At 39.4% G+C, this 10453-nt stretch overlaps 1 protein-coding gene across 5 annotated transcripts in view; it reads right to left on the bottom strand.

Moving 5' to 3' along the window:
* MOBP (myelin-associated oligodendrocyte basic protein) overlaps nt 1-10453 on the bottom strand; it is a 46338-nt gene that overhangs the window by 25972 nt on the left and 9913 nt on the right. For 3 of the 5 annotated variants that reach the window (XM_011976115.1, XM_011976114.1, XM_011976113.1), the window contains exon 2: nt 9558-9638. The exons of the other annotated variants lie outside the window; for them this stretch is intronic. The gene's annotated coding sequence lies outside the window, so the exon portion shown is untranslated. The remainder of the gene's footprint in view (nt 1-9557; nt 9639-10453) is intronic. 5 annotated transcript variants of the gene reach the window in all.

Raw genomic sequence — 10453 nt, 5'->3', positions numbered from 1 at the left:
TCTTATAATTAGCTAATTACAGAAATATTTTGTAGTCATTTGAAGACCAACTGAATATTAGAGATCCATTTTTAAAGGTGCTTATGAAGAGGTTGTATTGACAAAAGAAAATACTTCTATAATATCAACTGAAAGCAGTAGGAAGCTAGGTCATTAACTATATGGCAGAAACTTGGAGTGGCCAGCCATCCCAGCTGAAGCCAGTTAACCGTCAATGTGGTAGTCAGCTCGAAGGAACTTACAGCTCCCTCTGTTATCCTCAGTCACCTCCAGAGGTAGCACTCTCACCAGGGGCTGGGACAGGAGCCAGGGAGGGAACCATATACCCAGATCCTGCCTTGAATAGGTGAGATATATTAGTACACTGGAGAGCAATTCTTGGTGCTAATTTTAAGGCTGACAAGGACCCCCTGAACAGTAGGTAGGAGCTACTGAGACAATTTATTTATGATCACAATAGACACCACTGACAGGAAAGGCAGATGATATCAGTTTATATGTGCAAAGAATATATACATAAGATAACTGAAGGTAAAGGCAGCCAAATACAATACTAACAGTCATCCATTTGAAGATTTATTGAGTACCTTTAAGTGCACATAGTGAACAAGACCAAGAAGGTCCCTATGCTCACAGAGCTTAGGGTACAGAGAAGAAGACATTAACAGATCATCTCTTATCCCATTAGTAGTATATCCAATGTATGACTGAAATGTGATTAGGGCTCTAAAAGGAAGGAACTGGGTGCTAGGAGACAATATAGAAATGAGACAAATTTAGATTAGAGGGCTAAGGAAGTATTTCTGAAGAAATGAAATTTAATTTGAGATCCAAAAGATAAGTGGGAGCCATCCATACATGAGGGAGAAAACAGTTACAGAGACAGACCTTGAGACTTGATGTCCCCAAGAAACCAGAAAACAGAGTGGCTGAAACAGAGTGAGGGAGGGGAACATTGAAGCTAGGGGCAAGGCATGATCAAGACCAGACAGGCCCTTGAAAGTGAGCTAAGGAATGGGAAGGATAGGAAGGTGTTGAAAGGTCTTGACTGAAGGAGATACATCTTCATATTTAGGTTCCATGAAGATCACTCAAGCTCCTTACAATATAGATTAGAAGTAAGCAGGAGAAGAAATAGGAAAACCAGTGAGACATGACAGAGACTTTGACAAGGGCACTGGCAGTGGAGGTTGATTTTAGAGGCAAAATTAATAGAACATAAGGACAAACTGGATGTGTGACTTGTTGTAAAGAATAAGGCAAGGATGATTGTCACACTTATGACTTAAGCAAATGCCCAATGAAGCAATTTACTGAGGTGGGGGAGACTGCAGGGGAAAAGATAAGGGTATAGTTTTAAACATTTATGTATTCAACAAATATTAATTTAGTACCTACTATGTTCCACACGGGTTAAGCCTGAGATGCTTCTAAAGGTCTAAGTGCTGATGGTGCCACCTAACAGACTAGTCTGGGATAGGTCAGAGTACAGCATAAGCAAGAAAACAAACCTAACAGTGAACAGGACAAGCAGACAGACTGAATGTCAGCAAGGAAGCACAGACATCCAGGATGTCTCCAAGATAAATTAGGTAGACAGTCAATCATGGGGGAATGGTTTAGGGATGGGGAAGAAAGAATCAAGAGTTCAATCTTAGACATGTTCAGTGTGAGATACTTCTGAAACCTCCAAGTGTCTGTAGAAGGGAATGATTGGTCATGCTGATTGAGAAATCTCAAGAGAGAAGGGCAGAAATGAATTGAACTGTGTTTGACATAAAAATGAGATTTACAGCCAAAGGAACATAGGAGAACACCCAGGGAGAGAGGGAGTATGGAAAAAAATAACTGAAAAATATTTTATTTACAATGGCAACAAGAATCCTGAAGTACCTAGAAATAAATCAAAGACTAAAATGTATGGATTGTTTTGACCAAAAATTTCAAAACTTCAGTGAAAGTATAAAAGAATGCATGAATAAATAGGAGGAAAAATTGTCCATAGATAGAAAAAAATCTTTATCATAAAGATGTAAACATTTCCAAAGTGAGTTCATAACTTCATGCATTTCTTACTAAAATCACCAAAGGTCTTTTGTGGTATATGCTGATCTGATTTGATGGAAGGGCAAAGGAAAATCAAAGGACTAAGAAAATTCTGGGGCCGGGCGCTGTGGCTCATGCCTGTAATCCCAGTACTTCGGGAGGCCAAGGCAGGCAGATCATGAGGTCAGGAGATCAAGACCATCCTGGCTAACACGGTGAAACCCTGTCTCTGCTAAAAATACAAAAAATTAGCCAGACGTGGTGGCGGGTGCCTGTAGTCCCAGCTACTTGGGAGGCTAAGGCAGGAGAATGGCATGAACCCGGGAGGCCAGGCTTGCAGTGAGCAGAGATCACGCCACTGCACTCCAGCCTGGGTGACAGAGCAAGACTCTGTCTCAAAAAAAAAAGGAAAAAAGAAAAAGAAAATTCTGAAAAGAATGACAGGACTTTTCATACCAGATATCCAAACACATTACTAAGCAATAGTAATTAAAATAGTGTGCCATTGCCCAGAAATAGACAAGTGGAACAGTTCTATTCAAAAATAGAACTCAGAAACACATCCATATTAACAAGAGAACTTGATATATGATAGGAATATTATTATAAATTGGTAGGGGGCAGATGGATTCTTCAACAAATAATGTTGATAAAATTAACTTGCAAGGAGAAGTGATTACATCACAATTAAAAACTACTGGCTGGGCATGGTAGCTCATGCTTGTAATCCCAGTATTTTGGGAGGCTGAGGCAGAATCATTTGAGGCCAGGCTGGAGTTTGAGACAAGCCTGGGCAACATAGCGAGACTATCCCTACATTTTTTTTTTTAATTAGCTTGGCATGATATCACATGTCTGTAGTCCCAGCTACTCAGAAGGCTGAGGTGAAGGGATCTCTTGAGTCTGGGAGATGGCGGTAGCAGTGAGCTATGATCACAACACGGCACTCTAGCCAGGGCAGCAAAGCCAGACCCTGTCTCTAAAAACAGAAGTTAAAAAACAAATAAAAGCTACTGTACATCAAAAGACACAATAAACATAGTCAAAAGTTAAGGAACACTGGGAGAACGCAACACACATAATATACAAATAATTCCTACCCAGAATATTTAAAGAACTCTTACAAATCATTAAGAAAAAGCAACCCAAAAGAAAATTGGGCAAATCATATGAAAAGGCAATTTACACAGGAGGAAGTCACGGATGACCCATAAGCATATAAAAATACATTCAAACTCATCAATTATCAAAAAGACAGAGATTATAACAATTGATACCATTCTACAAGAATCAAGAAGATGGGTAAAAGTTAAATAGCCTGACATCAAGTGAAGAGAGTCCGTAGACAAACAGGAACCCACACACACAGTTGGGGAAGAGCCCCTTCGGAGGAAGTGGCTGGAAGTATAGTATGTACTTTCATACTATACCCTACACATACACTACACATATGTATAGTAGCATGGATCACAACAGAGGGAGTATTTTTATTTATTTTATTTTATTTAATAGAGTCAGGAAATGGATGGACTACCCTAAAAAAAGACAAGAAGAAATTAGAACAAATGCCCTAGAAAAAAAATTACAATAGCAAACACGTGGAATGAGATACAAACCAGGCACTGTTCAAGGGCTTTACGTATTTAACTTATTTCATCCTCATAACCTCATAATAGCCCCGTTTTGCAAATGAGAGATTCAGAGAAGTCAGATAACTCAACCAAGATCACAGAGCTAGTAAATGGAGTCCCAGGACCCCAACAAAGGTAAACTAGAATGTGTGCCTAACCCTGACACTATGCTCCTTCTAACACAGCAAACTTGAACAGGAGGAAAGCAAATCATACAGACTATTTTATAGACTAAAAGGATTATTTTACACAGCTGAGGTTACAAGTTAAAAGACCAGTGCTGGTATAGAAGAAAATATTCCAACATATAAACGTATAAAGTTTTAGTAACCAGGATGTTTACATTAAAAACAAACTGTAAATTTAAAAGAAAAGTAGACAAATGGAGAAATAATAGAAAATGAGGTATCTTTTATAGCTAGCAATCATATTACAAATATTCTTAACTATGTAGTACTCAGAGAAAGGCAAAGGACAGTAAGGAAGCATCGTTTGTGTCCATCCTGATTGGTCCTCAAAAACAGGGGAAATGACGTCAGGTAGGGGGGTAGGGGGAAGCAGCCAATCAGAGGCACTGGCGAGGGAGGTGGGTCCATTCAACCACCACTGACTGGATTGGCACTTGGTGAGAGGAACGCCCACAGGCCGGTGAGCCCCGGGCTGTCAGAAAGAACCCACGACTTCCTGCAAGTGAGGAGTGCACACGGGTGCTTCTACAAGGGCTATTTTGGAATAATAACTGGGGGTCCAAAGATTCCACTTCTGGTCCAGGTTTTCACATATGCCTTTCAAAAACTTTCATAGCCTTCCAAAAACTGCTCAGCCCCAACTCCTTAGCTGTGATAAAAATTATCCATGTTTCCTGAAGAGTAATTTCATTCCACATTCACCCTTAGAGACCTTTAGTAGTCTCTAAAACCTTGCTAATCCTCTCAGACCAGAGGCTGCGCCTTTTTCTCTGAGTGTAGATTCACACACTAAAAAACAATGGCTTCTGTGTTCGTCAGTCCACAGCAGCAAAAACACAAAAATGTAGGACCCAAAGGTTAGCTGTAACTACCACATGCTGTCTCTAAAGATGTCATTATCTGTCTGTCCTTGTTTATCCATTTGTCTCCGTGACAACGATTATGTTTACAAATTAGTACAATAAATGTTGAACAGTAGATTGTTGGTGACAAACCAGTGCCCGGTAATGGAAAATTTCATAAACTTATTTATTTGGAATCTGGGTGCTTTTCCACAGAAAGCAGCAAGATGTCAAAATCTAATACTGATGTGGGGACCTGCTAAGACTATGAAAAAATGAAAACATCAGAGAGTCCTAATTATTTTGAAGGCCCATGTGGGGACACAAAACAAAGCCATGTTAAATGCCCTCATTGTTTTGCTTTGTTTTAGGCAACAAGGACCAACTAATGTGGTCCAAGAACCACACTGCCCACCTGCAACTATCTCATAAAGTTGTGCAAAAGTCCCTTCTGATGAACAAACTCTACCTGCTTCCAGCTATTCTAAGGGGAAGGAAACGGTGTGACCTAAGGTTGTTATCTTTAGCACACAGATAATTTATTTAGCAACATTTCAGGAGTAAAACCTTCACTTATTATAGTGGGGCCAGATAAACATTCAAGAAGTCCAGTAGTTTTCTGAATGTTACGTAAATAACATGATACCCTTCAGTTTCTTGTATCTAAAATTATACAATACATGGTTTTAGCTTATGAACACTCAAATTTAGCCTGAAATTGTATGTGGATGAATATTCTACAGGCTGAGGGGACAGGCGGGCCCAGCTGGTCTCTCCGTTTCTTTGCTGGCCAGCCCTGACTCTAGACTCACTTTTCCCTTATCTATCCACCACGTTGCCACAGAGATGACGTGAAATTGATTATATCTGTCCCTACTCAAAAACTTTAAGGGTCCCCTCAGTTACAGAACCAAGTACTTGTTTCTCAATTAATATGCCACATAGACCCCTCATGGCTTGGTCTCTGTCCTTCACCTCCCACACCATTTCTTGCTGGTACAGGCCAGAAGCATTATCCTGTGATTAGAAGATGGACCTTTCCCTGGAATGCCTTTTCCCCATCATGCTTGTGTGGTAAATACCTATTCATCCTTAACAACCCAGCTGAGGTCTTACCTCATCAGGATTTGATCCCCCAAAAAGATCTGTCCCTCTCTGGGCCATCTTTATAACTTGTACATACTTCTATTTGTGGATTATGTTATAACAATGTGGCTATATGTCTGTGACCTCAGCATGAGCTCTTTGAGGACAGAGTTTCTGTCTGAATCCTCAGCGTTCTGTTTCACCATCCGCTCAATGAATGAACGTTGAAACTGATTGGATTGGAAGTGTCTTAAAAATCCCCAGGTGCTTCTGTCCCCTGGGATGTTATGTAGGACTTGGGCTGCTTTTGTCAGGTTCCCAGCAAGGGTAGTTTAAAAATTAAGGTTTTGGCATAAAATTGTCTCTCCATAGAAAGCATCCTAATTTCAAAGTGCACTAGGTTTTACAATTATTTGCCTTTCTTAATCCAGTGTTTGTGGTGTAAGAAATAAAGAAATAAGGATGGTTTGTTTCTCCTATGAAAATGATAGGATTTTGAATGTATACATATGTAGGTAAAACAAATCATCTTATAATTCTTTCTTGAATGATGGGGAAGACAACCAATCTCCCAAGTTGTATTGCTTTATAGAAAAACCTAAATGATCTATGGTCACAGCAGGGGACTTAAGAAGAGAACTCAGATTATCTGATGGGTTAAATTATCGCTCCACCTACAACTAGTGAATGGTGATAGCTACTAAGCTGCCTTGGGTTTTCCAGGGGTTCCATTCTTTGAGAGACAAAGAAGAGGCCACGCTGGAGACACAAGCTGAAATAAGCACTAGGTTGCTGACCACCCTATTCCCAAATTTTGTGTTCAAGACCATCATCTGAATCACACAATAGCAATTACACTGGTAGACTTCCTTGGCTGAATGAAATGCCACTTATCTCTGTTCCATTTTGCAATCTCTATGCCTCCATCTTTATACTTACCATGTTATATTAAAATCATTCATTCCTTCAAAAAAGCAGTCACTGAGCACATATGATAAGCCAAACATAATGTTAGCCGCTGACAATATGACAATGAACAAAGACCCTGACCTCAGGAGTGCACATTCTAGCAAGGAGGACACACGTTAAACAAGTACCATCTTCAGAAGTAGTTGTTTAATTAGATTTGTGACTACTGCCTTGAAGGAAAAATACAGTTGGCAATGAGTCTATATAGATGAGGATCTTAACTAGGATAAGAGGTCAGGGAAGGCTTCTTGGAGGGTAGGAGCTGAAGAGTGAGTCAATGTTATTGCAGGAGAGGGAGGAGTAAGCCTAGAGTGTTTGGGACAGAAGGCTCTGAGTTGGGGTTGAGGAGGTACATTTGAGGACTTAGAACAAGACCAGTGCGGCTATAACAATGTATGTAAGAAGGAGAGTGGAGCAGGATGGGCTGGAGAGGAAATCAGAGGCTGAGTTGTGAACTGACATGCTTTGTAGGTCAAAAAATACCAGAAGGGAGGGAAATCTTTAATATATTGAAGGATATTAAAGTAGAAATATGTCATAATCAGAGGTGCATTTTTGTAAGCTTACTTCCATAGCTTTGAGGAAAATAGTTTTTGTGGGCAAAGCCCATTCCAGGAGGCCATGTGACTAATGATGGTGGTGACAAAATATTCCAAGAGTAGAATTAACAAGACTTGGTAATTCGTTGCACATAAGAAGCGGTAATGAGAAGGAGTCAACGGTATATCCAAGGTATGTCGTTTGAGCAATTAGATAGGTGTTGGAAGTATCTACTGTAGAAAAAGAAGGTTTGGGGAAAAAACAGAAGCATGAGTTCATTTTTAATGCATTCAAGTAGAGGTGTTTGAAGGCTTCTAGATGAAGATGTTATGTGAATAGTTCAGCGGAGAAGTTGGCTAGAGATAGAATTTGAAAGTTGTTGGAGTATAGGTAGCAATTGAAGCCATGATAGTGGATGGGATTGCCTTGGTGGCTGAATGAGAGAGGTAGAAGAGAAACTAGGAGCATGTGACATCATGGGAATCAAAGGGAAAAAGTATTTCAATAGAAGAAATGGTCAACTTTGTAGAATGACTCTGAAAGGTGGCGTGATATGAGGACAACAAGAGTACATTTGATTAAGTGGTATGAAAATTATTGGTGACTTTAGCAAGAGTTGATTCCATGGAGTTGTTGAAACAGAAGTTGAATTTGAGGGTTTATGGAGGGAATAGTGACTAAAGATAGAAAGAGAAACTATGGGCAACCCAGCCCAGAAATTTGAGAACAGTGGGAGAGACTGGTAGTAGCCAGAGAAGCATGTGGTTTGCAAAGGGTCCTTTGTGGGGACAGAGGGAGATGTTTCGCTGGTTTGTTGAGTTGCTTGTAGTAATGAGATAAATTGGAGCATGCATAAGTGCTAATGGGAAGTAGAGAAATAGAAGAAATAGAAATAATATCAGAAAGAATGGAAATAATTAATATTCTTGAGAAAAACCTGAGGAGCTAGAGTGCAGACCACATGCAAAATCGTTGGCCTTTGTTAGAAGTGAGAAGACTTTTGACCGTATGAAGTCTCCATCTAATAGTTTCCATTTTTCCAGTGAAATGGAAAAATGCTGAGAAAAACAGAGTTGGAGGCTTGAGGGGAATAGAATGGGTTTAAGAGAGATTTTGTAGAAATTAAACTGGCCAGTTTTGAGAGTCTAGTTGAGGTCACTGACCATTAATTTGCAGAAATACAAATCTGCTTCACTCTGTTATTCTTTAGTTTTTCTTAGCAGCCTGGGTGTAGACATAGAGGAGATGGATAGGTTCATCCCGGGTGGAATTCGCCAGACAATTTGCAAGAGAAAAATTGAAGTAATGGATCTTAGAATCTATCAGTAATGTGAAGAAAATAGAAGGTAGAAAAAGGTGATAGATGAATGGATAGGTAAATGAATGGGAGGTGAAAGGGCAAGTCAACTAGAAGCACCTAGTGAAAGAAGACTTGTAATGGGATATGTATAACAAATGAAAAGAAAGGAAGATGGTGAATGAGATGCTAGATGTTTGCATTGTTTGGTTGATGGAGTAGTTTCAGGTATTGACAATGGTCACACAATGACAATAGATGGATGAGCAGAGTGGATAATTCACTGGAGTGGTGAATAGTTCATTCAAGTAAATAGTAAAGTCACCTAAGTGGAGAGGGAGTGGGCAGCCCAGTGAAAAACCATCAGCAAAGGAGGAGGTGCGACTTGGAGGCCTAGTGAAGTCTGGCAGGAATGCAGCACAAGCTTCAAAATGCAGAGATTTAGTTAAATCTCTTAGGCATGGTAGCCTAAAAGTGGCAATGGGGAGGACACTGACCACACTCTCAAACCTGGAGCTACCTGGAGTGTAAAGTGGCCGCCATTTGAAAGGCTAACACATAAAGCCTTGTTCTCAGAGAACAGGCTAGATTCAGTTAACACAAAAAGATGGAAGGACTCTCCTGCAGAGAGTTTGGGAATATAAAGGGAGGAAGTCTGTTTATCAGAGAATGGCTGTTCCACTGTGCATGATATGTGGGTTTGTCAAGTACAGACACACGGTGACTTGGGCCATAGACCCTCTGGGGTAGATAAATTTTTTTATATATATTTCTGCTCCCAGAACCTAGAATAGGGTGAGCCACCTGGACATACTAAAGAAGTGTTTAACTCTTACTGAAAATTTGATTGCTCATTCTTTTGCTGATTCTGCATTCTACTGTGACATTCTGAATACTAGTCATCATTACACAACAATTTAGATGCAGATCCAAAAGGCTATAAGCGATTCATTTGTACCTGTATTTTCATCCGTACACATCTGCTGATTGGATCTCTGTTATGAGCTTGTCTTGGTATCATTTGCTTCTTTTTTTTTTCCTGAAAGTGAAGCAGTAGAATATGCTCTGGTTAATAGAGTGTTTTGGTTACTCAGGTTGCAGTTAATTCAAGTGTGTTATACGTGGAGCTTCACTCTCACAATCCTAGGGAGCATTATGACGTTTGATCTACATGCCATCTGACAGCTGAGGGATGGAGGAAAGATATAGTCACAAAATCACATGTAAACTTTTAATAACCACCTTAACATTATACAGAAAAAAAATGCTATATGTCCAGTTAATTCACTGTCATTATATAGAAAATCTGTAGTTCTTTTTTCATTTCTCCTAGTCAAGTTGAGCTTTGCAAGCCTAATTTTTGCTTTTAAACTTGATAAATGAAATTCCAGAGTCTGGGTCTAAAAACACAAATCTTCACAATCAAATAAATCATCCCAAGAAAGGAGCTTAAGGAATATCCTCCTCTCTTTCTACAGCTCTCAAAGAAGAGATGTGTTCAAAGAAGAGATGTGTTCTTTGTGCTGTAAGTTACAGGAAAAAATCCAGTTTGATAAAGCATTAAATTGAGAACTTCCAGAGGATATTAATATTGTTTTCCTATGAAATATGGAAGTTTACATGACTATTCATAACCTTTGGTCCCATTCCTTATTAATGTATATCAGATCTTGGAAGGGCTATTTGGGGAAAGAAAAAAAAAAGATCTTATAAGATTATAAAGATTCTAGACACAAAAATAGCCTCCAAAAGAACCCTGTAATTCTGATTGGTTCTCTTAGTTGATCATTTCTATTCTAGCAATAAGGATGTAATTGAAAACTTTGTGTAATGAACTATAGAAATCCTTGTAAG

Source organism: Mandrillus leucophaeus, unplaced genomic scaffold (genome assembly GCF_000951045.1).
Source record: "Mandrillus leucophaeus isolate KB7577 unplaced genomic scaffold, Mleu.le_1.0 Scaffold1628, whole genome shotgun sequence".
Taxonomy (NCBI): Eukaryota; Metazoa; Chordata; class Mammalia; order Primates; family Cercopithecidae; genus Mandrillus; species Mandrillus leucophaeus.
The sequence above is the reverse complement of the archived record's forward strand: the minus strand, read 5'-3'. Positions and strand labels throughout refer to the sequence as shown.